The sequence below is a fragment of the Heloderma suspectum genome, chromosome 12 (assembly GCF_057233095.1).
Source record: "Heloderma suspectum isolate Gila_16-S chromosome 12, 16-S_ref, whole genome shotgun sequence".
Classification (NCBI taxonomy): domain Eukaryota; kingdom Metazoa; phylum Chordata; class Lepidosauria; order Squamata; family Helodermatidae; genus Heloderma; species Heloderma suspectum.
In genome coordinates, this window is record NC_139469.1 from 7,427,930 (window position 1) to 7,455,668 (window position 27,739).

General features: G+C 42.6%; 2 protein-coding genes across 10 annotated transcripts in view; both read right to left on the reverse strand.

Moving 5' to 3' along the window:
- The window catches only part of LOC146336490 (uncharacterized), a 38,191-nt gene extending 35,297 nt beyond the window's left edge, over positions 1-2,894 (reverse strand). Inside the window, exon 1 of the mRNA XM_084818568.1 lies at positions 2,868-2,894. The gene's annotated coding sequence lies outside the window, so the exon portion shown is untranslated. The remainder of the gene's footprint in view (positions 1-2,867) is intronic.
- Positions 1-27,739, reverse strand: part of MAD1L1 (mitotic arrest deficient 1 like 1) — a 635,972-nt gene that overhangs the window by 531,804 nt on the left and 76,429 nt on the right. The gene's annotated exons all lie outside the window — the stretch shown is intronic.

Below are 27,739 nucleotides of genomic sequence, written 5' to 3' on the forward strand. Positions count from 1 at the left end.
CATGAAATTTGCAGGGCTTCTAATTCTTTTGGCACTGGATTACAATGGATAGGGTTTGATGATGCACTGCCACTGCCCAGCAGAACCCAAACTCTTCAAAGGAACAAAGCAGCTATTTCAAACAAGCTAAAGCATCTCTCTTTTACATATTTCAGTAGCAAGGCAACCAAATATGTAGTTTTGTTTATCAAAAAGAGAAAACAATACAAAATCTCAGCTCTTGCAGAATAGCTTACTTTTTAGAAGTATGCTGTCATAAGAACACGTTCAAGAGCCTCTGGAGGGGAAAGGGGGAAAGGATATATGCTCTTGTTTTCAAAGTTATCTATCCACAACACTCACAGCTGAACTGAGTTGCAGAGATAAAAGGCTGGACACTTATCTAAAGACTACTTCTTTCCTTTCCATTGCTAGAATTGCCACAGAAGCTGCATGCCCAAGGAGAATTTACCAACAACATGTATCAAGGTCATACAGTTCCTCAGCATAAAAGAGAGTTTACACTTCCAAACTAAGGCAACAGCCCTCTGAATGCTCAAAAGACAAGATGGCTAAGGATTTAAGGCTGGGCCATTGCACTGAGAAGGGAGACAGCATCAAGGTTTGGGTGAAAGATTATCCTATAAATTAACTGGTGACAGTTAACAAGTAAAGTAATATTTTAGAAGCAAGCAAGAAAGTGTTGCACCCCAATCCTAAATATTTGTGTTGGCATTATCCATTTGCTTCAAAAGTAAAAGCCCAAGATGCAGTATTATGTCAGCATTATGGATCAGAGAGAACGTGCTTGCAGAAGCAGCAACTCTGAAGATGGGAGTTTATTCAGCCTTTGCTTTAGCTGTATTTGATGGCAGCGCCTAATAGTTGCTGAGAGGACTAATGCCTCCAAATATTCCACTCCACAAAAGCCCTATTAAAAATGAGGGTATGCAAAATACAACTTTGTGTTTTAAAAAAATAGATCCTCTTGCATAAGGAAGAAGTCTCTAAATTGTTTGGGGAATGGAAACCCTTCATTTTTCTGATCTAGAAAGGATGAGGACTTCTCTCAAACATTAGACATGCTTTTACAATACAGGGGAAAATCTTAAATAGCATACACTTAGCAAAACCACTCCTAAACAGAGAACAGGTATGGTTAAGTGCACTCTGATAAAGGGCAATTAAGTGTATTACAGAATGGATTCAGCTGAACATGTAGAATCAATAGATTCCCTTGGTTTTGTATCCCTGCAACTAGCAAATCAATCAAGTGCCTCACTCTGTTCCCACAGAGGAAGAAAATCTGTTTGCAATTCAGGAGCAAACAGAAACTATAAGCAAAACCTCAGAATTAGGCAGCATCTCTTTCTTTCCACACTCAGCATAATTAGCACAGGGCAGAGTAGCAAGCACAGCAGTCACATTCCATTGAAAGGTGAATTTACAACATCTTTATGTGGCTACAACAAATCAGCATCAAGCACAAACAAGAACATATAGAGCACTATGTCCAGAATTACCATCAGGCAATCCTATGTGGTCATCTAGGACAGCATGTTGCAGAGGCTGGCACATATATTGCAAGACTGGATGGAACTTGCCATTCCAAGTGCCACTGTGGCACATGTTGCTTGCTGCAACATATGTAAATGTATAGCACATCTATCTCAATGATAAAGGTCAGGTAGAAAAGGGCAGATTTTAGTATAACAGATTAAATGTAATCAAATGAACTGAAATTTCACTTTGACAGCTTAACCATGGGCCAACTCAAAACGTTAGATCTTACATTATGGAAGTGTTGTAGGGTGACCAAAATCTGAACTGGGTAGGTCTGAGTTTGGACCAAATTGCGTACCAAGAACATCTTTTGCTACATCCTTACTGCCAGAACTTGATGCACAAGTGGTATGACATTAAGGGCTGCAGTATTTTTCACAGATTGTAAAGATTGTAAATGGGAGGATGTAGCCCCTAGGTATGTCAGCATAAGCCATTCATGGGACCAAAGACAATGTGTGTGATACACGCTACAGGACTGGGAGGTCTCTCTGAATCGAGGCTGTTAGTTATGACTTCAGGTTGCCAACCAAATTGTGCAATTTGACCTCTCCATATTTCACCGCTTAGTTATACGGTGCAGGTGTATGTTTTTGTAAAGGACTGAGCGCAGCTGCACCTTGCCAGTTTTTGGCAGACAAGCACCCATTTTTGCACTCACACTGCTGGCACCTGCATCAGACTGGAATAATTCAAAGCCAAAACAGATGCTGTGGTTGTAATTGCTTTGCTGCCCATAGTCAGGGATTTGAGACATGAAACATCCCATAAGACACTGGCTTAGACCATCCAAAATATACAGACTAAGCAAAAACAACTTGGCTTCACTCACTGACTGAGTCATGTCTGAGGCTGGAAAGAACGGGATATCTGCTTGTACCTAATGGAAAAAGCGACATCCTGCCAACTCATCTGGAACACTGTTCTGGTTGCAACAGGTATGCACAGCATCACCATTGACAAAACAATTGATTCTGCCTTTCTTGAGGTATGCAGGATGCTCATAGGTGGAGTGGATTTCTTAGGAATATTGAAATGCTTGCCAGCAACATCATAGAAAGTCTTCAAAACACACCCACTATACTGGAGATTTCTCTTCTGAAAGGATTTCCACATTTCTAAACATTTGGTGGTGGACACCCATGGCAACCTTCTTAGGATTTAGGTTATTTGCTCTAACCAGTCCCACCATCCTTTTCCCATTTGGTGTATTCCTTCTGTTCCCAAGATGCCTTTCAGATTTTCCTTTACAGAGAATAATATGTGCCTCCATTTCAACCAGAAACCACAGCAACCAAAATGTGATTAAATGCCAGTTCAAGCACCTGGATGTCCTGCAGAAAATTAATTTATAAAGTAGGATGGATGACACGAAATAAAGCTGAAAGTCTTTAATCTGCAAAAAAAAAAAAAAGAGGAATATTTCAAAAGGAGCCCTCCCTGGCCAGTTGTAATTTAGGACAATGTTATCCATAGCCTCTTTACAAGTTGTGCAATATACAGATAACTAAGGCCTGGGGAAAACAAAAGCAAGCAAAAATTAAACTGAACATTTTAGTGAAGAGGCAGCATAAACATTTAAATACATGGCAGCTTGAAAAGCAACAGATTATGAGTTTAAAGAAATCAATTATGTTCTCAATTTGTTCAGTCACCTTAGGAAGAATTTTTAAAAAGTTAATCACTAATTATGAACTTGAGCACAATCCGGGAGAGAGCGCAGGACAGGAAGGCCTGGCGTGCTATGGTCCATGGGGTCACGAAGAGTCGGACACGACTGAACGACTGAACAACAACAACAGTTCACTGATTGCCCCGAAGGCATTTCCTATTGTACTCTGATAGCAAATAGGGAATGCCCTATATCCCACTTTGATATATCCCACATAGACAACTCAAGACACAGACGACGAGGATTCTTTCCAAGACTTTATTCCTTTATTACTTTATGACTCTTACAAATATTAATCACTAGCGACTAAGCAAGGAACAGCACTGGGGGAAAGATAGCAGAGTAGCCTAAGCTCCAGGTAAAGCAGTTGGTCCCCGTTTGAAGGAGAACCACGGGAAGACACTGAACTTATGGGCTATGAAGAGATCCTCCCTCTTTCCCTTGGGTCCTCGGGACGCGACCGTTGTTTGAGCACCAAACGAGCAGAGCGCCTCCTTTCGGCGCCCTCCATCTGTCGCCGCTCCCTGCGTCTGCGCCACGCATCCAGCAAGGCCCCCTCCCACGCTCTCTCACTGCCAGGGTCACTATATCTCTTAGGAATGCTGGCAGGAGGAATCTCTGCCACTGCTGTGCTTGTGAGAGATGAGCGAGCTCCTCTCCCACGGATTGATGTTCTTCCTCAGAATCAGAACTGCTCTGGGGCTCTATGGGCTCAGTTTCCACCCTGACAGAAGTAAACCTGGGGTGGCCAGAAGGTAGATCAGGATCTACTTGTAGATCTCTGGGTGACTTGCAATAGATCAGCAAGGGTTTCCAACTCTTCAACAATAGCAACAATTAAAAGGCATCCCCACACACACCCAATTAGGTTGCAAGAAAAAACACCTGAGAGAAAACCAGGAGTACATTTTTATCTGAAAAGACTTATGAACTTGGTTCTGGTATTGGTCATGAATTTTTGGGCTAAGCATGTGCACAGAGGCCCCCTGCTCCTTAATTCTTAGCATATGTTTGGCTGCCTGAGACAGTCGCCATAGCAACCCAGAAGTTTTTTTAAACCCTGGGTTACCATGTGTGAGCCAGTGTACTAGTGTACATGGCTTAATCACTCTGCTTGGCTCCAACTGCCAGCAGAAGCAGCTAAATAAGCCAGGGACTCTCCATCCCTGGCTTGGTTAACATGCCATCCAAACCAGGTTTTCTAGGTTGTCTCTCCCACAACAGAGTTTGTTCTTGGATTACGACTCTAGCTTTGTCAGGGGAGAGACAAGCCGGAGTTCCCAGTTCGAACATTGTACTGACCAAGCCAGGGACAAGAGTCCTCCAACTGGAAGGAAGAGCCAAATGAGAGTGATCAAGGCATTTGCACTAGCATGTTGCTAGTATTGTATAGTAGCCAAGGGTTTACAAAAACTCTGCACTGCTGTAACACATGAGCTGGGCCACAATTTTGCAGCTGCTGGTGGACCTTGGTGCTCTAGTAAAATAACAAAGTAGATCCCACAAGCTTGAAGTCTGCCCACCCCTGAAGTAAAAGGGAAGTTTCTGACCGTGAATTCCTATTTTCTATATCTTCTGGAGGGCATTCCATGACCTTCAGATGACCCCCTCCCACAAGATAACAGGCAGGGTCCAACCTAACAGTCCTCCCCAGGGGAAGGGGCTACCCAGGCTGCCCAGACTGTACTGGAAAAGCCAATGCCCCTTGACCCTGAACTCCTAACAGGAAACACAGTCTAAACCGCAAAAGGATGAAACAAAAAAAAGAATTCAAGTAAACAAAGGCAACAGCACCAATACTAATCCCTTACCAGGAAACCCAATGGACTCACTGAACTGGAATGGAGAACCCACAAGGCCTAACGATCACCCTCACGTGTGCGGTGGATACAGAAGCCTATAAGGGAGCAGAAGTACACCAGCTAAGTGATAGATGGAATGCCCTCCAGAAGATACAGAAAACAGGAATTCATGAGAAACTTCCCTTTCTCCTATATCTTCTGGAGGGCATTCCAAGACCTTTCGGATGTGCCAAAGCAGTCCCTCCTTGGGTGGGAACAATGCACCCTCTGCAAAACTCTTCTGCCAAAGACAGCATCTGCCAAATAAAAACCATCATTCTCATAATGCTTGGCAAAGGTGTGCAAAGAGGCCCATGTGGGCTGCCTTGCAGATCTCCTCAATTGAGGCATCACCACAGAATGCAGCAGTAGTAACTGGTCCTCAAAGTGTGCGCTGCAACTCCTGACAGAGGAGATTTTCCCAGGGATTGGTAGGCCAAGGCAATGCATTCCCTCAGCCAGCTAGAAATGGTAGATAATGATACCTTCTTCTCCAAGGAACTGTCCTGGTGAGAAACAAAACAAGGCCTCCATGTGCCTGACAGCAGCCATCCTATTAAGGTAAAAACAGATGGGCCTGTGCACATCCAGTTTATGCCAGGCCTTCATCTGGGAATGGACTGTCTTAGGGCAAATGGAAGTCAGAAAAACTTCCTGCTGATGATATGAAGAATGCGTTGAGCCACTTCAAATCCTGATCCAGAATAGTTCTTGCCTTCCCATTCATTTTGGGAACTAAGAAAAAAGTAGACCCCAGAGCGCTCTGACCCAGAGGGACCGGTTCTATCGCCTCAATGTCCAGGAGATGATTGATCTCCCACAGCATAGCTTAATTTCTGGAGGGTTTTTGAGACCTTGGGGAGGCCAGAAACATGTGCCTGAAGCAAAAGGAAAACTCCAGGGCATATCCCTGGGACACCATCTCCCTGACCCAGGCATTGGCAGTTGTAGTTTCCCAGAATGAAGCGAAGTTGAGGAGATGGCCCCCAATTCTCTGGCATGTGGTCCTAGAGTCATGCAGAGGGAGACTTCTTGGTTATCTTGGGGAAGTTGGACAAGGTGTCACTTCCAGAAAAGGACTGGCAGAAATCTCTGCCAGAGGCTTCTGGCCAAAACCACTTGCTTTGGTGAACGCCAGAGGATCTGGACTTGTGTTGAAATGTGGAAGAACAAAACAGCTAAAATCCACCCAATAATAACTCTAATTCAAAGGTTTATTTTGCCTCCATTTCTTACATGTTTATAAGTTAAAGCAATTTAGGGAGCAATCCTAACAGGATAGGCAGCTGCCTCCGAACTCAGAGGCGGCCGCCTATCCAATGCGGGGCAAAAGCAGCACAGAGGGGATTGTCCCCTCCATGCTTCACCCGCCCTGCATTTACAGCTAGACAGCCGATTTCGGCTGTCTAGCTGCGGGAAGTCGGAGCATGGGAAGCAGAGGCTGGACGACACGTTGGATGTGTCATACTGGATTTCCGACTTCCCCACCCCAGCACGCCTCCTGGAACACCCCATTTTTGCTGCTCCTTGCTCCTCTTCTGAGTGCAGAGTGTGGGGCCATTCCGTGCTGCCTGCAAGGCAGCATGGGAGGGGGTGAAAGTCAGTTCTCAGGGAACCAACCTATCCTGTGGCCATCTAGCCACTGACTGGCAGCCATAGGATTGTGCCCTTAACCGTTTAAAGAGACAACACAATGTTAACTGAAAGTCTACATGGGTAAAGGCAGGTAAAAAATTCTTGTCACCTTTGATTTGATTTGCAGGGGAGTGCAATGCTCTGTCTCTCCAAATTTAGGGATAAATGAGCTAATGACAATCACTTTCCTGCAGCATTTTCAACCCATTTCCTCTCCTCCTCCCCACACCCCAGTCCCCAAGCTGAAGGTTGAAAATTAAGTCAGTCGCAAAAATGCATGAGCCCTAAGACTAAGAATGGTGGTGAGAAAGTCCAGATACCAGAGGCAAAGGGAATCCCAAGTAGGGTGTTAGCAAATCCAAGGCAGATGCATCCCCACTTCCTAACTTTCAAGGCCTAGCCCACCCTCACTTGCCCACAGGATATACACTCTTTAACATTATCTTATTTATTTATTTATTTATTACATTTCTATACCACGAAATAGTCAAAACTCTCTGGGTGGGTCATATGGATAAGCTATCACACATGCTTTGAAACAGCATTATCAAATAGCCCTGGGTTTCATTTTAATCATTGGGTTTTGCAAGTCCATATACTTTAGAGCCATAATGGGTTTTATCTTGTTATGTCCAAATTGCCTTAAACACCACAACAGATAAGAAATATAATGTATTGCTATTAAGTTGCTTCTTCTTTAGTGTTGCCAGAAAAACAGAGAAGCATGAATGCAATAGGTATATTTCGAGCCAGTATTTTACTGCTGGAAATACCACTAGAATACCCCAAAGATTATATAATCTTAGTAGTTTGGCATTAAATCCAATGTAATTAGCACTAGAAAATCCAATTGCAGTTCTGAATTTCCTGAAGATCTGCCATTACAGAGGCAATTCAGATTGTTCTGGAGGTCAGGAAAATTACTTCTGTCTACCTGCATAAATAGGTGGCTAGGCTGCATAAATAGGTGGCTATTCTTATTAAGTAAGTCGCCACCGATATTTGCTTTTCCTCTACTATTCCCAAACACACTACCTGTGAATGGGTTGTCCTCCTTTATCCTCTCTACTCTGTGTGGTACATTAGGCTGAGAGAGTGTGACTGGCCCATCACTCACTGAGATTCATAGTAGAGTGGGCATTGAACTCGGTCCAAGTCTAAAACTAACCGCAACACACACACAGGTTCCGAAGAAACAGATTTTCTCTCCCCTCCTACTCCCAATGGCAACCTTGGTCCTACCTGGTTATGTACATATGTGCAGCAGCAGGAAGGCAGAGTCAATTTGTCAGGACTGGATCAAGTACCACCCACTGCTACCTTACCCTCAGAAACAGGTAACTAACATGGCCTCTGTGGACTCTCACACCTAAATGCCTATGGAATAAGCCTTATATGGTACATAATTTTAAGACAAGCTTTTTAAAATCTGAATTTTGGAATCAGAATCATGCAGATTAAAAGGTCTGTTCTCTAATCTTCATTTACAATGTATTCTAAATGAAGAATTTATGTTTGCTTAGTAGAGAATAAATATAGTCCTGTTTCATTAGTCAGTGAAGACTCTCAAATTCCTTCTCAATTAAACACCAAAACAACACAGTGAACTAGAGTTTCACCATATATATGCCTTGCTTTATCTGTTTTCTACCTCCTTTCTCCTCAATCTCGTCCATATACTTATATTTAAGGTTCCTATGTCTCAAGTAACTTCTTCACCAGATTTAGTGTCTTGGCGTATCCAAAGTTATTGAATGCCGCATTTCATCTATTTTCTCATGCTAACTCCTGCCCCAAAGTATTTCAATTCTCTTTTATTCACTTTATATTAAACTGCAATGCAGTTCCAACTATTTCTGCAATTTCATGACAGTCAGAGGGTCTGAATCATTTGCATATAATGTTCAATAACATTCCTGAAATAGGAAACTTTCCTTACTGTGAATTCCTGTTCTCTGTATGTTCCGGAGGGCATTTCAGAACCTTTGGGTTAGCCCCCCAGCCCCAATGTCAGACAAGGTCCAATCCCTCTGAAGAGGATCATTTGCAATTAGACTCTGCCTGCCATCCAGAGGGAGGGGCTAGCCCAAAGGTTCTGGAATGCCCTCCTGAAGAGGCAGGAAAATGTCTGTTTATGCCTTCTGGTGTGGTGTGGTTTTTACCTTATCTCTAATTAGTGGAATATGATTTCTGGTTCCCATCTGTTTCAATCCATGACAAAGAGGGCTACTGGGCTTTTCATATTTTTCCCAATATGCCTGCTTAGAACATGTGAGGGAAAACTCAATCCTGGCTGACAGCATAACATTTAGCTCATTTTTCATTGTTGTGAGTTGTACATAAAGCATGGGAGTACGGCATAAGGAAAAATGGCTCAGCATCGGTTTGGTCCAGTTCTGTTTCTCACTCACTTTCCTCCTTTCTGTGTACGGCATAGGCTATGACTCGATCTCTCATATAAGCCTGATAGGCTTCCCATTCAATTGCCTCAGATGGAGTAGATCCAACGTTCAGCACGAAATACTCTTCCATCACTGCTTGAATTTGCCGTTGAACAATATTGCCTTTGAGAAAGAATAGTTAAAGCACAGAAAAGCTTAATATGCATGGAGGAGAGTTTTCCAAAGGGTGGGTGCTGCTGCCAAGAAGGCCTGCCTTCAAGATATTATGTGGTGGCATTCTGTTGGTCATGGAATGACCAGCAAGGCTTCCTCTAAAGACCTTAAAGGTCATCTAGATATATAGGGGAAGGCAGTCTGCAAAATCTTCTGGTCCCAGTTGTTTAGGCCTTTGCAAGTCAACAACATAACCTTGAACATGGCTCGGTAGCTAATAAGCAGGCAGTGCAGTTCTTTTAACACAGGTTTTATGTGAGCATAGCCAGATGTCCCAGTGCGTATCATAGCTGCTGCACTCTGCACTAGCTGCAGCTTCCAAACCAGGCACAAGGGCAGCAGTACAGTGGTCTAATCATGAGGTTACAAGTGCTTGGATCACTGTGGCTAGGCTGTCCCTATCCAGGAATGGGCATAGTTGGTTCACCAGTTGAAGTTGGTAATGGGCTCTCTGGACCACTGAGGTCACCTGGGCCTATGGTAAATAACATGGATCCAGGTACACTCCCAAAATAGGTACCTGCTCCTTCAAAGAGAGTGCAACCCCATCCAGAACAGGCAAACACAGCCCAATTCTCGGACCTGGGAACCAACCACCCATAGGGTCTCTGTCTTATCAGGATTCAGCTTCAGTTTCTTAGCCCTCATCCAAGTCATAACTGCATCCAGACAGTTCAGAATATGTACAACTTCTCCCAATTCAGCTGTCACAGAGAAAAGGAGCTAGGTGTCTTCCGCATACTGGTGACACCTTGCCCCCAAATCTCCTAATGAACACTCCCAACTGTTTCATATAGATATTAAATAATACTGGTTCAGGCCAGTGCTTTGTGGCATGCCACAGTTCAACCTGCAATAGGCCGAGGCACAGTCACTTAATATTATTCTCTGGATCCAACCTCAGAAGTAAGAGCCAAACTACCGTAGAACTCTGCCTCCAACTCCCAACTCATGGAGGCAGTTCAGGAGGAGACTGTGGTCAATGGTATCAAAAGTCACTGAGAGATCAAGAAGAAGTAACATGGTCATACTCCCCCTGTCCCTCTCCCAAAGAAGGTCTTCCATCAGGGCAAACAAGGCCTCTGTCCCCAAACTGAGACTGAACCCAAACTGGAATGGATCCAGATAATCAGTTTCATTCAAGAGTGTTTGAGGCTGAGATGTCACCACTCTCTCAAGCACCTTATCCAGGAAGGGGTATTTGTTACCAGACAATAGTTGGCATAGATCTCTGGGGCAAGGGAGGGTTTTTTCAAGGAGTGGTTGAACCACTGTGCCCTTCATGGCAGTAGAGACCACCCCATCACACAATGATGTATTCACCACTTCCATGATCCATCCAGTCAGACCCCCACAGCTAGCTCAAAAAAGCCACAAAGGGCAAGGATCAAGAATGCATGTGGTGGGTCATACAGATTTATTTATATTTATTTATCTTATTTCCATGCCACCCAATACCCTAAGCTCTCTGGGCAATTCACGACATACAAATATGTTGTCCACATCCTCAGGCTCCAAAAAGTGAAAAGACAATGCATTGGGCACCTCAACAGACACTGCATCAATAGCAGTGTTCAAGTCAGCATGAAGGTGGACGATTTTATCCTCAAAGTATATTGCAGACTTGTCACAACAGACCTCCAAGGGCTCCAGTACTGGGTTCACTCACTAGGGTAGATGAAAGCAACTCTGGAACTACTTGGAAAAGCTCAGACAGCTACTCGAGGATTCAGTGAAAGCAGTAAAGTAAGCTTTCTTTACTGCCTTCACCACCACACAGTAGGTGCAATTATATGCTCTTACATGTGCTCGATCATCTTCACGACGAGTCTTACACCATTTGAAGTTCCAGCTGTCTTCTGACCTGTTTCATTGTCTGGAGTTCCCCAGTAAACCAGGAAGGGGGATGACTAATGTCTTTTGTTTTATGACCTGCAAACTCAATACATTTTACTGAAGTCAGCCAAATGCCAATACTCACAATTGAAACATTCCTTGCAGACCCATTTCAGACCAGCAGCTTTGAGTGCGTTTGAGCCTCTTGAAATTTTGAATTACCTCATGCAGACATCTGTGCTAAGAGTCTGCCACTGTCTTGCAACATTATTTCACACCAGTTATTCAGGGTGTCCAAGTATACTGGGACAGAGAACTTGACTGCCAAATTGAAAAACACTAATGGACGTACATGCCGTGACAGCTATCCACTCAGCTTCTTTGGATTCGAGGCTTAGACTGATCCAAGAGATTCAGGGGTTTAGGGGTTTAGTGGACACTCCTCAGGCTGTACCTGGGGGCGGGGGGAGAGAGACTTATTGGCTGATCACTCTGTTGGTGCTGCAGTGTGGGACAAGTGTCTCTGATACATGTGATGTGCCATGTTGCCCTCTGTTCCACCCTTCTGGTCTGAGGTTTGTGTCCTCAATCTTATGAAACATTTTGTTTGGCTGATATGCGTGTATTACTGAATAATATTCCCACACTGTGGGGTCTGTCAGATGGTCACCAGAATTGGCTCCTTCAGGCCCTTTTGGTGGCCAAAAGACTTATGTAACAGCACTGGAAGAAATGGTAACCCCTCCCCTTCTAGAAATCAGGGCTAGACTTGACAGCACTCTGTGTTCGACTGCGCCTCCAATCCTAAACTCCAGTGTATGGACACATATTTAAATATGTGGTTAGCCTATACTGACATTTTTGAGTGAGAATTCTACTGGTCAGTCTGAATTTCATTATGTATGTATAACCCCCCGTGTGAGCTTCTATATCGAATGCATAATTGCACTCCTCAGTATAGTCCATACTACCTTACCCTTTCCAATCATTGTCCCAACCAGTCCCCCACCACTGTTCCATCTCTTTTTTATTTTAATATTGTTATTGTTCTATTTCACTGTAATAATGTGGAATATATAGCAACAAAAATCCATCCATCCATCTATCCAAAACTTCATGTACATGTGTAGTAGTGGTGCGTATGCACACAGAAGCATAAACAGAGGATCCCTGTATCCTGTTTATAAATTATTAAAACATATACTTCATTTACAATTGCTAATTATAAAAAATGAACACTAATTTCTCTCCCAACATTTGTTGCTTGTTTTCCAGTGCTGAGCAATAACACTCAAGCTTATCCTACGAGAGAGTGGAGTATGTCTAAAGTTCTTTTTCAAACCAAATTTTTGACATAACCTTCCATTTTAAGGTGCTTGATGCAAAATATTGTCCATTCATGTGGGAACATTTCCCAGTTTTCCATTGCCCCCACCAGATATGGGAGAAATCTCCTTAAGCCACCACAGTGACTTCAACACTTGTAACTCCTCAAATTGTATGTTTTCTAGTTTCATCTTTCACTCTTTCCTGTCACCATACATTGGCCCCTTAATTGCAAGCTAATCGTTTTTGAAGTCGGGACACATTTGCAAGTTATCGACTCAATCAGCAATTCTTTCTGCACTGTCACTAAATCAGAATTTGTTCAGCCTTCAGCTTCTCATCAATGGCTCACTTGAGTACTTCTTATTTCAAAATGTAATATACTGAATCACTGGAACATGCGGGTCATAAGGTCAATAAAAATTGGCTGTTCTCTTATTTAACCAAACAGCTCATTTATCAAGAGGGGGGAAAGCAACACATAGGAGCATGAACATAGCTATGTTAAATCAGAGTATTTAAAGACCTGTGACCTGACAACCACCCTACAATAGCTAATTCCAGACTTTAAGAAAAAGTTATCTCATCTAAATCCTGCCTTTCCTCCTCAAAATGGAAGATGGTATACATGGAAATGACCTACTCAAATGAACAATGCAGTAATAGGACATGGCATATAGTAATTTTTAACTGATTTTTCAGCCAAAAGACCCAAGATGAAGGAACAGCTCTGGGCTGTAACAGCAGCCAGCTCCACATTTTGATTTGTTCACCCATTATCTCCTCACATTCACATTCTTCAGAATGAACTTATCATGCAATCTCTTACCACAAATCTCTCTATCTATGTTATATTCACCCTGTCCTCTGTAAATACTGTAAAGAACATTTTTTTAAAGAAACATTGTTTAAATATCTATTTGCTGTCTTGCTGACCAGCTTATGAAAAGGGATCCATATGCTCAGAAGATGCTAGAGCAAAGCTTTTCAATATGATACATGGATCCTCTCTAACTGAAGGCAATACTGTTTAAAGATTCCTTAGGGTGTTCAACCATAACTGTTTTAAAGTTGAAAAGTGCCAAGGCAACCCAAAAGGGACAAGAAGCAACGTATGGCATGATACACACCTAGGTTAAAGCAGAAGGAGGGCCCTCGTATGTAAAGAAAGAAACCAGAGGAGATTGCATTATCATTCTCAAACTCTGAGACTCCGGCCATGAGGATGCTAGCATACCACAGCCACTCCCATGCTGTTACAGTCTGAGATTGCTGTAACAGGCCAAGCCCATTTAAGGCTCAGTCTTGCTCTGCTCCTTGTTAGAGCAACAGACAAAGAAGTATGTCTGGCTTCCAGCCCCAACACTACTTGGAACTCTCTGTGATGCTGTTCTATTCCCGTTCCTAAAACCTGACCTTGCTGAAAAAAACCATCCACGGGGGAAAACTGCAACAGGCCTCACCAACATCTAAAAGACATTAAGCCCTCATGATAATAGAAGCAGAACAGAACAGAACAGTATGTAGAACCAAATAATAGCAGTAATAATAATGGCAAATAAATATGATCTGTATTATATCCTCCTCACTGCTTGCTTGTCTATAGATTTTAGATTGGAAGCTTTCAAAGGACAAATGTACCATGCATTAAAATTATCGAACACCACAAATATTGATGTGCTACACCAATTATTACTAATGAAATGCAAAGAGTCTTCACATGCAGATGCTGTGCAGCTAACTGCCAACAGTTTCTTTTCAGATGACAGAAAATTGTCATCTTTCTTAACTCTACAGCAGCATCACACCACCCCCAAAAAAGAACCTATTCTAGTTTAGGTCCATAGGGTCACTTGTAGGTTAGGTAACTCAGCAATAACCTAGATGTGATGCTAAATATCTTCTTCCCAGACCCTTTTGAACAAGAATTCTGCAATTCAGAACAAGGAAAAGGTACTTGCCAGGCAGAACAGCAGAGATTAAAGAGCTAACACTGATTGAATGACCAAAACATCATGAAAACCTCCTCCTGCTGCTACAGTGGAATCTGTGATTCAGATTTGTGTCTGAGTCTACACTGAGTGCAGAGAAAGGATGAATTAATTTAGAAGAATTTTTGGCTCCTATAGGACAGGGAAATGCATAAACAGTGGGAAACCAAAGTGAATGAATGGCTGATCTGAATTGCTAAGCTAGAAACATGCCATCTCTATTTGAAAAAAAACTTCAGAAAGGTTACATTGGAAGATGCTATGCTTTTAAAGTAGTGCTTGACTGACCAAGAATTTTTTTTTAACGCAAAAATTGAGCCGATTCACATAGAATGAAGAAAAAGTTAACCAACTATTCAAAATACAAAGAAAATTAAATGCAAATCAAACTACATTAACATAAAAGGTCAAAATTGCATCCATTGATGCAAAAGTGGCAATCTTTTTTTAGTTAGTGGAATCAAAATACTAATTTAGAAAAACTCGATTTGACAGTGATGTTGTGAATCATTCTGTTTTTGTGTGGATATGTATGCTTTTGTGTGTATGTGTATGCTGCTGTGGTGGTCTGGTTGGTTCTTGTATTTTGTTTCTGTCTGGTTTGTTCTTCCTTCCTTAATCTGTGTATGTTTTCTGTTGTTTTTAATCACATTAAAATGTTTTTAAAAATTAAAACAAATATTGCAATAAATCATTTTCCTATATCTATTTTCCTCATTATCTATGTGCTCTCTCTTTATCTGTCCTAGATATGCAGAGAGAGAGAGAGAGAGAGAGAGAGAGAGAATATAAAACAAGAGACAACCTGGGTACAACTATGCTTTTCACTGGAACAAGTTCACTAGATCGAGAACAGTTTGCAAGCTCTAGCTGGCAGTCTTAGCAGTTGTCAGGGTGGACACTGAGCCCATAGAATCCCAGAGTAGATCTGATTCGGAGGAAGAGCAGTCGCTCCTGGGAGAGGAGCGCGCTCCTTTTTCCCAGGGCCCGCAGCTGACAGAGATTCCTCCCACCCACATTCCTAGATTAGAAAGCAGTCCAGGGAGTGACCTAGCACCGATAGCAGACTGGCTGGATGTGCAGCGGAGACGCAGAGAGCGGCGCCAAATGGAGAGCGCGGAAAGGAGGCGTAGCGCCCGGTTGGCGCTCAAAGAACGGTTGTGCCCAGAGGATCCAAGGGAAAAGGGGAGGGATTCTCCCTAGTCCTTATATTCAGAGGTCTGCCAGTAATTGCTTTTCAAACAGGGACCAACTGTTCCAACTTAGGGCATAGGGATGCTGCTGCTCAGATCTAGTTGCTACCTGTAGAGTTGTAAGTTGTAAAAGAAGAATAAAACTTTGAAAAGAATCCCTTTGTCTGCGTCCGGTCTTGGCTACTGGATTAGACTGAGAGAGCCCTCCAAGGAGCCCTTGACAGCAGTTGGGAGCATGTAAACTGCATGCAACAGGGTCCAAGCCATAAGCTTCTGGAATGCCAAGCAGATGTTGCCATCAGAGACCACACAAAACAGGCTATTGCAGAGACCAAGCAACTGAGATCGTCATTCAATGCATTTGTTCTGGTACCCTGCATATTTTTGGATATTTGTTCAAGGTCAAGTCTGTACAGCCACCATGCTGGCTGGGGATTACGGCAGTTGTAGTCAAACACATCTGGAGGGCATATCTGAAGTTGGGGAAGGCTGTACTACACAATTCCCTTTCAGGACAATAATCAAAAGGCTAGGGGATAGCTATGGCAACATTTCTAGCTAGAGCAATTTCTGATGAAAAATTGATATGCAAGCTTTTGAACTACTCACCAGTATATGCTTCCATAACCCCATTGGTTTAAATAATGGTACTGCTTCGTAATTCTGATTTCTCACTCTTTGGATCAACTATACTATAAGCTACAGAAAAGCAACTGAGCAATCTCACTTGGAGGAAAAGTATTTGCCCACAAGTAGCAAGATGATCCAGTTTAATTTCTATTGTGTAGGCACAGTCTTGTCCCATCTGAGGTTGTGTCCTACTCTATAGGGAACATTTATAATAAGTGTAGAATTTCAAGAACAATAGCTAAAATGGGGAAATCTATCTTTTATTAGCAGCTGCTTGATCTTAAGATCATATTCTCTGTCATGAATACTCAAATGTGCAAGATGTATTCCAAAAGAGCAGAACAACTAGCTCTAATTATAAAATTACTCAGAAATATGACTCAATGTCACAACTCAACCATTGTTCAATATCTTAGGTACTTTTCAGCTGTCCTTTTTTAGCAAGTGATAATTCAAAAGTCTCAGGAGGAGGCAAAAATCTGCTGGATAACTGTGCCCACAATGGAAGAATGTGTTATAGTAGCATCTTGGTTTTAGGTGCCAGATGAAGGGTGCCATAGGAAGTTGCCTTATGCCAAGTCAGACTACCTCCCTTTACCTCAGTACTGTCTACACTGACTGGCAGCAGCTCTCCAGAATTTCAGACAGGGGTGCTCCCTGGCCCTGGTTGGAGATGCTAGGGATGGAACCTGAGACATTTTGCGTGCAATGTGTTTGCTCTAACACTGAGCTATGACCAAGACTCCATAACTGGAATGCAAGCTCCCTGAGCCCAAAACATTTCCTTGTGTTCAATGCTTTATTTAAACACACACCACATCACACATATGCATTGAGACCCTTGAGTTCTAGCCGGTCTTGCAAACACATTGCCAGAAATCTTACCAATTATGGGGGCTCAAAAGTAGGATATTTAAAACATGTCCTGTTCCATGTTCCAAGGGAAGAAACATCAAGCAGAAAATCCATTTGGCATTTTAATGAATAAAAGCAAAGCCAGGGCAGATGCTGTACCAAAGTCAAACCCTGACAGAACTTGATTGTCTGAATCATGTTGATATTCTGAGATAGGAATGCTAGCTAGCCAGCACCTCTATTTTAGTTCTTACACCAAACCTGTTAAGGCACTAAATCGGACAAGGAGGCCTCTCATAAGAGCATGGGCCAGGCTTGACTCAGAAGGTGCAATTCAGTATAATGGAGGCAGTAGAGAAGGAAGCAGAAATAGACTGTGTTCAACAAGGAAGAGCATATAAAGATCTCTGCTGCACAGCTTCCTTGTATTACTTTGTATTGTACCAATTCTCACTTGAATTATGTATTTGCACTACTTAAAAAGCTCAAACTCACTGCTTTGGGCATAAGAAGAGTCAGGATATCCTGTATCAAAGAACCACTGTAAAACCTTACTTGAAAACCTAAGATTTGGTTACCACTCTTCACCTGCTTAGTCCATCTCCCAGCAGTTTGCAAATGTTTCTTTTTTTCTTCTCCTGTCCTCAAATAAAGAGGGACAATTATTAAATATTTCAAAGATGTCAGCATTTTCTCCATAATCTTTTTTTCAAGGCAAATGATACTGCGTTCTCTTTGCATTTCCTCATAGGATTTGTTTTCTAGACCTTTTGGCGCATTTGCAGCCAACTGATTTATCTACATGTTTATCCTTCAGGATATAAAAAGTAGCCATTTCAATTACTAGTGAGCAACAGCTCAGAGTGTACACCCCTACAATGGACAAGCGCTTCTGTTCCTCAGCTTTTTATGATCAGCTATATTAAAACTGGTTTAAATGCAATAAAGTTTCTAACGTTTACCGCTACAAAATATGAGGGAGCTATAAAGTTAGCTGAGCAAAGAAATGAGAGAGTCTGAAACATTCCCTCTGCTTCTTTCCTGTGGTTATATACAATAAGCTGGATGGCTTGCAAAATGAAAGGAAATTTGGGGCAATTAAAAAGTCAAACTACAATTCCATCACTGCCTCTGTACTGCATCTCAGGGGACAGTAAACACACACATTAATTCCATTGTTTCCATATTTATTGATGCTTACATTCTGAAATATATTTATAAAACAGTGATCTCAAATATTCACAATTATTTTATAAACTGACCTCAGCTATGTCTTTTTTCAATGTCAGCTGGTTTTCTAAAGCCTAGCCATGTCTCCTTTCTTGTTCCCCTGTTTTATAACCTCTTCCTTTCCTCTGTACTGGCATCCTTACACCCAACCTCTCCTCTTTCCTTCACACCTCATGAAGACAAAACTAACATATTATACTGCTAAAGTGCATGCATCACTTCTGCTGCTACTATCCAAACCATTCTGTTATACTGAAGAAAAACCCTGGTCTTCAGTGGAATATACTCCCCTTTGGGTTTTTGAAATGAAGACCAATCCTTCTCCCCAACTTTTCTGGATATATCTCCCTAGGTCAGTGCCTCTCATTCCCCCCCCCCCCGCCCCGGTTGCCATTCAAGCCTACAGCCAATACAGAAAAAGAGTCTGCTCACACATGTTTCTCATCACAGTTAAGTGAGAAAGATATAGGCCTATGATATGCTTTAAAAATTCAGAAAGAAATACTACTAAGACTGTGAAAGAGTCACCCAACATCAAGTCAACAATTAGCAGAAGGGCAAATAGCACATAAATTATCCCCATGTTGTATTATTTATTCCTTTTCAAGATGAGTATGTTGGTCAACAATTCTCCAAGCCCTAAGAGGTACAGGAGGGGAAGAGATACTGTGCTGAGAGTGTCAGCTATAATCCAAAAACATCATTTTTCTTTGAATACGGAAACAGCACATTAAGCTGGCACTGTTTAGTTTTGCCTCTGCAGCTCCCACCACACAGACAAGGAAACCCGTATTTAATGATGAATATGTGACTGCATGGAGACTTCCATCACATATGTATACACTGCTTCAGTTATTCCAGTACACGCCTGGAGCAACTGCCTGTACTTCCAAAGTGAAGCCCAATGGTCTTGGGCACAATAAAATGAGGAAGTCCCACGGAGGCCAATGCAACATAATAAGGAAAGGCATAGACCAAGCAAAGTATCAACCTATGTAATCAAACTCAAACAATCTCCTGTGACCTCAGGTAGCAACTCTTATGGATTCAAGTACACGCTTCATCTGCATACATACAGGAGGTAAAAGAGTAGAAAAAGTTCCCAGAGGTTTGATTCATCTGCTGTTTGAAGGCTTAGATTGAAACTCAACCCACACTGTACCTTTCTGTAAGCTTATTTGTAAAATGAAGCAATGAAATGTTACTGCCAGTGGTGTAGTGGAACCAGGGCTCACAGAGTCAAAGCACCAAGAGTTTTTGATCAGCAGGGATGCTGATGTCATCTGCCACTCCTTACAGACCTCCCTGTTCCCTCTGAGCTTCACTGCATTCCTCACAGAAGCTGGGGATGGAGTGGGAATGGATTTTTCCAACAACATACACAAACACATACATTCATACATGGAGGGAGGGAGATGGATCAACACAGCTGCCTGAATTTCTCGACAACCCTTGGGGACTGTCATGATAAGCACCTGCACTTCAAAGTTATCACTACACCAGTGGTTATTGCATCTGGACATAGTCCTAAAGGTGAGCATCTAAGGCAAATAAGTCTTTCCAGGATAGAGTGCTTAACCACTGACAAAGCTCTCTCTATCACTGGTTTTTCCAACATCTTTTCACCCCCTCTTGGATTAGTGCCTTCTTTGAGGGGAAGTAGAAGTAGTCCATAGTCTAGAGTAGTAAGTTAAATCAGCTGTAAGACCCAGTGTAAAAAGGAAGTAGTGATCGCAACTGGTCCAGTGTCAACTCAGCTGACTTTTCAGAAGAAGAAAGACCAGCCTGGTTCAAAGCCTTAGCCTTTTTCATGTGCTTTTTAGTCAGCAAAAAGTGTCAACAACCTCCTGGGTGTGGTGGTGGTGGGGGTCCTGTCTGCTCTGAGACGCTTTCCTCCACAATACAGCTTATAGGCGATCTGATTGATTACACCTAGGCTGCTTTGAAAAAGTCTGGCAATGCAGGCAAAACTGAACAATGTGCCCTTCTCCCATGCAAAAAAAGGCAGAGTGAGTGTCTGTCCATCAGCGGCAACTTCCTCCCGTGGCAGACCCACTTACGAAAAGGCACCCTGAGGGGCATACGCCCTTCAGGTGATTGCTAGATGACAAAAACAAAGACAAAATAAAATAACGCTAGAAGAGATAGATAGAAATATGACAGAAAGAACTACAGAGAGAAAGAAACCTCAGCTTCAGCAACACTACCAGACAAACTGATCACAGAGAAGTTTTCTTATGAGGCTACCACAATGGTGGTTGGAAGAGATCTGAGGGAATAAGAAAGGAGCCCACCTGGGACATGTGCACTGGAACTGTGGTGGAAGAGTTCCCACCCAAACTCCTCAGCTATGGTAGAAGTTTCCTGAATCGAGGCTCCGCACGGGCACAGAGCCCATATATGTGATGCACATAGACAACGAAGAAAGACCAGTTCTCCCACAGCTTTTAACCTATTGAGCAGCCAATGCATCTGTACCAGACTTTAACAATGAAAAGTGGGAAAACTGGCCAACTAGGAAAAATAATTGGAAGCATTCCATTCTCTTTCCTAGTAAGTAGAAGGTTAAAAAATAGGCAAATTATTTCCACAGACATAAGATTTTTTTTTTAAAGAAAAGGAATCAGTGCCTGCTCAAGGATCTAATACCACCACAAACCTGGCACTAGAATGACTGAAAAATCACTTGACCTTTTTACATTATGAAGTAAGTGCAACCACACAGCATCAAAACACTATTTTAACAAGTGTCAGAGTCATAAAATAGTTTCTCTTAGTGAAGCTTGTTTATCCTTGAATGTGCTGCACCAAGACAAAGGCCAGGAATGTGTTATCCTAAAAAGCTATCTCAAAGACCGAATTCTCAGCAAATTCACAAAGCACCAAGCAATTGAGTAGAAAGAGCTGCACCATAATCACAGACATATTCTAGAAATGATGCTAAATCAATAAAAGCTGATTCTCTATTCCATGCTGGAACCTCAATACACCTATTTCATAGAATCATAGAATAGTAGGGTTGGAAGGGGCCTACAAGGCCATCGAGTCCAACCCCCTACTCATTTCAGGAATCCAAGTCAGAGCATCCCTGACAAATGGCTGTCCAGCCTCGTCTTGAAGGCCTCCAGTGTGGGAGAGCCCACCACCTCCCCAGGTAATCGGTTCCATTGTCGTATTGCTCTTACAGTCAGGAAGTTTTTCCTGATGTTCAGCCGGAATCTGGCTTCCTGTAACTTGAGCCCATTATTCCGTGTCCTGCACTCTGGGATGATCAAGAAGAGATCCTGGCCTTCTTCTCTGTGACAACCTTACAAATACTTGAAGAGTGCTATCATATCTCCCCTCAGTCTTCTCTTCTCAAGGCTAAACATGCCCAGTTCTTTGAGTCTCTCTTCATAGGACTTTGTTTCCAGTCCCCTGATCATCTTTGTTGCCCTCCTCTGAACCCTCTCCAGTTTGTCTGCATCCTTCTTAAAGTGTGGTGCCCAGAACTGGACACAGTACTCCAGATGAGGCCTAACCAGTGCTGAGTAGAGGGGAACTAGTACTTCCCGGGATTTGGAAGCTATGCTTCTATGAATGCAGCCCAAAAGAGCATTGGCCTTTTTTGCAGCCACATCACATTGGTGGCTCATATTCAGCTTGTGATCGACAACAATTCCAAGATCCTTCTCGCTTGTAGTGTGGTTGAGCCACGTATCCCCCATCTTGTAACTGTGCATTTGGTTTCTTTTTCCTAGGTGCAGAACTTGGCATTTGTCCCTATTAAATGTCATTCTGTTGTTTTCTGCCCAGCACTCCAGTCTATCCAGATCACTTTGAATTTTATTTCTGTCTTCCAAAGTATTAGCTATCCCGCCCAATTTTGTGTCATCTGCAAATTTGGTCAGCATTCCCTGCACCTCCTCCTCCAAGTCATTCATAAAATGTGGAAGAGCACTGGGCCCAGGACTGAGCTCTGCAGTACCCCACTCGTTACCTCTCCCCAGTTTGAGAAGGTCCCATTTATAAGCACTCTTTGAGTCCGATTCTGTAGCCAACTGTGGATCCACCGCATCGTTGTTTCATCTAGCCCACTTTGAGCTAGTTTGCTCATCAGGAGATCATGGGGCACTTTGTCAAAAGCTTTGCTGAAGTCGAGGTATATGATGTCTACAGCATTCCCACGGTCTACAAGGGAGGTTACTTGATCCAAAAATGAGATCAGATTTGTCTGGCAGGACTTGTTTTTGACAAATCCATGTTGGCTTCGAGTAATCACGGCATTGTTGTCAAGGTGCTTCCAGATGGATTGCTTTACAAGGTGCTTTCAGATGGATTTTGACATTTTACCTAGGATTCCTATATAAAATTATCACTCCAATGGGGTCTCACACGCAAAGAGGCCATTTTAATCCTTCTCTAATGCAGTCCCGTGCACCTCAGTGTTCAGTCATGCCGGCCACATGACCATGGAAGCATCTTCGGACAGCACTGGCTCTTCGGCTTAGAAATGGAGATGAGAACCACCCCCTAGAGTCGGACACAGCTGGTTGGGGACACCTTTACCTTTAATGCAGTCCCATATAGCATTTATTTGCCAAAAATTATGTTCCTATTTACCAAAGTACTCTAGATGCCAATGGTAAGAGTTTAATAGCCCATCATGACAAGGAAAAATAACAAACTAAATGGAAGATTCAGCTGCTCCAATATGATAATTAAATTCCATTGTTTCACAATGCAGTTAACCATCTTGTTCTTTATTTTACTAGAATAGGCATAAGCTTGTCTTTTACATAAATTAATGTTTTGAGCATTTGACCACTCAACAAAATCTGGTCTGGTCAATTGACTGGCATCCAAAAACTATGATAGGACCAGGGTGGGGCCATGAGTACCAAGGTCCAAGAAGGCTGGGCTAATTCAGAGTCTTCGTACTTATGGTCTTTAGAAGGTAGGACCCATTCCCTGCCCTAATGGCAAAATATTTCCAACACATTGCTACAAAACAGGGGGCAAGCCTCAAGAAAACAACAAACAAGGACGGGCAATTGTGTTTTGCAACCAAATACTGTACATGAGAGCTTCAGCTATTGGGTGGTATAGACATGCAATAAATAAGGGCGCAATCCTATGGGGATAGTTGGCTGCCTCTGAACTAGGAAACGACCAACTATGCAATGCAGGGTGGGTGGAGCACAGACGGAATCTTCTTCTCTGCGCTCCAGCCGCCCTGCATTTGCGGCTAGACAGCCAATTTCGGCTGTCTAGATGGAGTGGTTCAGAGCGCGGAAGGGGGGAGGCCGGATGGTGCATAGGAAGCATCATGCCAGTGCCTCTGCTGTCCCCACCCCTCCCCGCCCACAGGAATGCCCCCTTTTCCCCTGTTCTGCACTGCTCTTCTGAGCACAGATCCGGGGATGAACCACGCTGCCTATGAGGCGGCAGGGGAGGGGGCAGGGAAGCAATTTTCTGGGAACCAACCTTGGAGTGTTGGCTCTGAGGTCGGTTCCCGAAAACATAAAAATCCTATGGCCGTCTAGCCACTGTCTAGTGGCCACAGGATTGCACCCTAAAAAACTGCAAGAATGAAATATATTTTGTTCCCATATTTAGTTATTTTCCCCACTCTCTCATAATATACTATTAACCATAGATTGTACCTGATGGTTCCCTCACATGCCAAAAAGGGACACACTTTGGTTTAATTTTTCAGTAAATATTTCAAAAGCCTTGCCTAAGCAAGGAAAGCCCTTTCCTAATGGATTTGATTCTTCTCTTGTCTCAATAAAAGAGAACACTCTATGTACTGTATCCATTTCCAGTTCCTTTAACAATAAAACTTATATAAAATGCCTATGAATATGTAAATAATGTTTTTAAATATTAACATAGAAAATGTGTGAGAACACAGCAAATAAGTAAAATATTAATGGGATGGAGTTCTATTTTGCTGGAACGCTACTCCAAGCTCCAATGATGCATGAGGTCAGTGAACTCTAACCAGTCATCCAAACTAAGATAGTCTTGAAATGCCAGGTCCCAGAACAATATGGGGGGGGGGGGGAATTGACAATTTTTCTGATGCAGATGCCAGAAAAAGTATATTTATAAACTTGAATTTACATATGTTCCAACTGCCTCTATTTAATTGGAACAAAGCTTAGATTCTGGTACCTGTCCCAGGAAAATCATTGTCCCTATTTTTCCTTTCAGGGGGAAGATTTGGCGGATGCCTTTTTAAAAAGCTTGTTGGTGTGCATGCACAGCCAATAATGTTCTTCAGGTTTCAGTCACCTTTCCCTGGTCCCTGAAAATTTAATCTTTGAGGTGGGCAGAGGATGCCATTCTGAGATTAAACAGTGGTTTTTTATTTTTTTTGTGGCCACTTTACTAACATAACCTGCTTCAGAACCCAGTTACAGAGGCTACTGCATGATAAAATAATACAGAACAAAGCAGGTGAAAAAAGCTCTCAGCAATGTATAATTAGAGTAAAGATAGGGGGAAAACTCAGGCAATAACCTTTGGTGTAAAAATACATCACAAATAGGCAAGAGTGAACTTTTTTTTCATCTGAAAAGTCTGGAGAGTATACTTTTAGCAAAGGAAATTGAGCACCAGTCCAAAATGCTTCTTAAGTTGGCTGAACTACTATTGGTCTGCTAACCCAATAATCCTGCGTGGCAGCCAAACAAGATCATTTCTCCAAATGGTCTGTCACCCACTTATACCACACTGACTACTGATGGCCAGACCGTGGCACTGGTACCACAAGTGGCACAGGCCACTAGGGTTTATGATACTTCTAGACAAAGGAGAAGGGTCCCTAGGCAGGCCAACACTTTCATTTAGAAATCATTTATATTCTAAACTCTTCCACCCCAAAATCAGGCCCTCAGAGCAACTTTCAAAATAAACAAATACAAACTAAAAACTAAAGATGACAACAACCCAGCAGCAATACTATACACAAGGCCAAGTAGCAGGAGAAAATCACCAATGAGCAACTCCATAAAAAGCATTCAAACAAGACTGCTTTCAGCTGCCTTCTAAAGATGATCAGTGACGTAGATAACCAAGCCTCCTTGGCAGCAAGTCCAAAAATCTGTGTGCTGCTATAGAAAAACCTGGCCATGAATCCCAGACCTCTGGGTAATGTGGCATACAACAGTGCTTCCCCTGTTGACTGCTGCATGTGGGCAGGTTCATGCAGGAGGAGAAAGTCCTTCAGGTATCTTGGTCCCAAACTGTTTGGGTTGTGAAAAATTAAGAACAAGCACCTTGAATTGGGCCCAGAGACAGAATGAAAGCCAGTGTACTCAACACAGTACCAGCCTGATATGGTTTGGGAACGCATACAATATGATAAGCAGCCTTCCTCCAGCATTTTGCACGAGCAGTGCACTGCTTTCTGCTCCCTTGGCTCAATGAACTAGAGACAAAATCACACCAAAGCCCAGGGAGCTATGTATGCAGCCTCATAGCATGAACCCATGTGGTACACTTGACAAAAAGGACTGGCAACCACTGGTATAAAAGGAACACAGAGTTTTCCCCATGAGTACAGAGTTTTTCTAGAAATTAATTCTTGTTATGCAATCTACTCTTCTCTGGAGAAATGTATATAACTCCTTAGGCCATGGCTTGATTAACCTCTATGCTAACTAATACAGTGAGCTCTGCTCCAAACTGTGTGCTGGGCAGAGGATAACTAGAAGTCACCCAGTGCTGAGAGAACAACCAAGCCCAAGTGGCTGTAACCAGGATTTTGGGTCAGCAGAAGAATCTCTCGAGGACTCAGGCCATCAGCAGCTGCCCAACTGTGAAGATTCCTGATGCTGAGCCTGGCCCTTCCACATAATTACAGGCCACTACAGGCCTCTCAAGTGGCCCCTTAAGACTTATTGATTTACCTGTTCCTACAACTGAGTCCAGATTATATTGGGTGCTGTTGTATGTATGGTGTTACCTGGTTTTTATTGTTAATTTTTATTTTATTGTTGTTTTATTGTTTTTTTAAAGCATTGTTTTATTGTGTTTTGTGTTTTTAAATTCTGTATACTGCCTTGGGAAGGTTTATCTTAAAAGATGGCTTTTAAATCTTTTAAATAAATAAATAAATGTATTGCTACAAGGATGACTCACAACAACTGTCAATCCACACCTCAGACTTAACTGGTCAATTTCCAAAACTTGTTGGGTCAGCAGATGAATGAATAGGAGGAGGGTGCTGGCCAGTATCAAGGCATAAGCTGTGATGGCATGCCAACAAAATAAGTAGCCAGTGAAGGAATATCTTTACACTTTCCGTGACTATCCCTAGAAGAAGCTATGGATGCCAAGAAAGAAAGGACAACAAATCCTTCAAGGAATCCATACCAGCAGCCCGCAACCTAAACGAGTACGATGTTAAGAAATGAAGCAGCACTCCCCTATACACATGCCTTGAGTAGATAAATGTATGGCAATCCAAAACTCACCTCACTTTCCAGGAAAGAACACCTTCCAGTGAATGTTATATTTATGCAAAATAATGTATGACTAGGCCAGTCCAAAATATAGTCTGGTAAAAGGAGTAAACATAAAATAGCATACGTAGCCACCAGGATGGTCTTCTGGGATGACAATGAATGAAAAGCACATTTGGAGGAGAGTGTGGAGCCCTGAGTGTGAGAAGAAACATTCCCAGGGCATCAAAACCACTACAGAGATCCTTGCCCAATACCATAGATATAGAGGCCACGTCGTGCAAGCTATTATTCCATGAAACCTAATAAAACCCCTAGATCATCTCATCTAACCCCAGGCTCCACAGTTAAACAGAGCTAACTCAGCAGATGCTTCAGATCAGTGTTGTGTTCTGCTGGAGGGTGTTTTAAAGCAGTGGTGAAAGCTTGCTTCTGAGAACTCCCCAGGAAGTGCTCTCCTAGGCTGGCGTACTCACATGAAGATATTCACCAGCTTTTAGCTTCTTCCTTTTCATTTGCAACATTTTTTATCTAATTGGCTTCAGAATTTATAATCCCAGTGACAGCATTCTGGTTGTGCTGCAAAGAATGTGGTTTTTAAAAAAAAAATTAGGGTGGAGGGTGGGGGAGGAGGAATAGGAAGAAAGCAAGCAAAGGCTGAAGGCACCATCTTCTGTCCGGAACACATTACTGCATCGGAAGACAGGCTTGCAAGTGCACCTGCTCCTTTTTTCATCCTTCAATATTAAGGAAGGTAATATAGAGCTTTCAGGAAACTCTTTTCTGCCCAAAAAGTAGCACAGGCACCTGACAAGTTTTCTGCACAGTCAAGGAAAAATTAGTTGGGAGCTCAAGTGCAACCAAAACAGCCAGACTTTGAAAAGAGTAGATTAAGCAAAGAAAAAATGCAATTAAAGCAG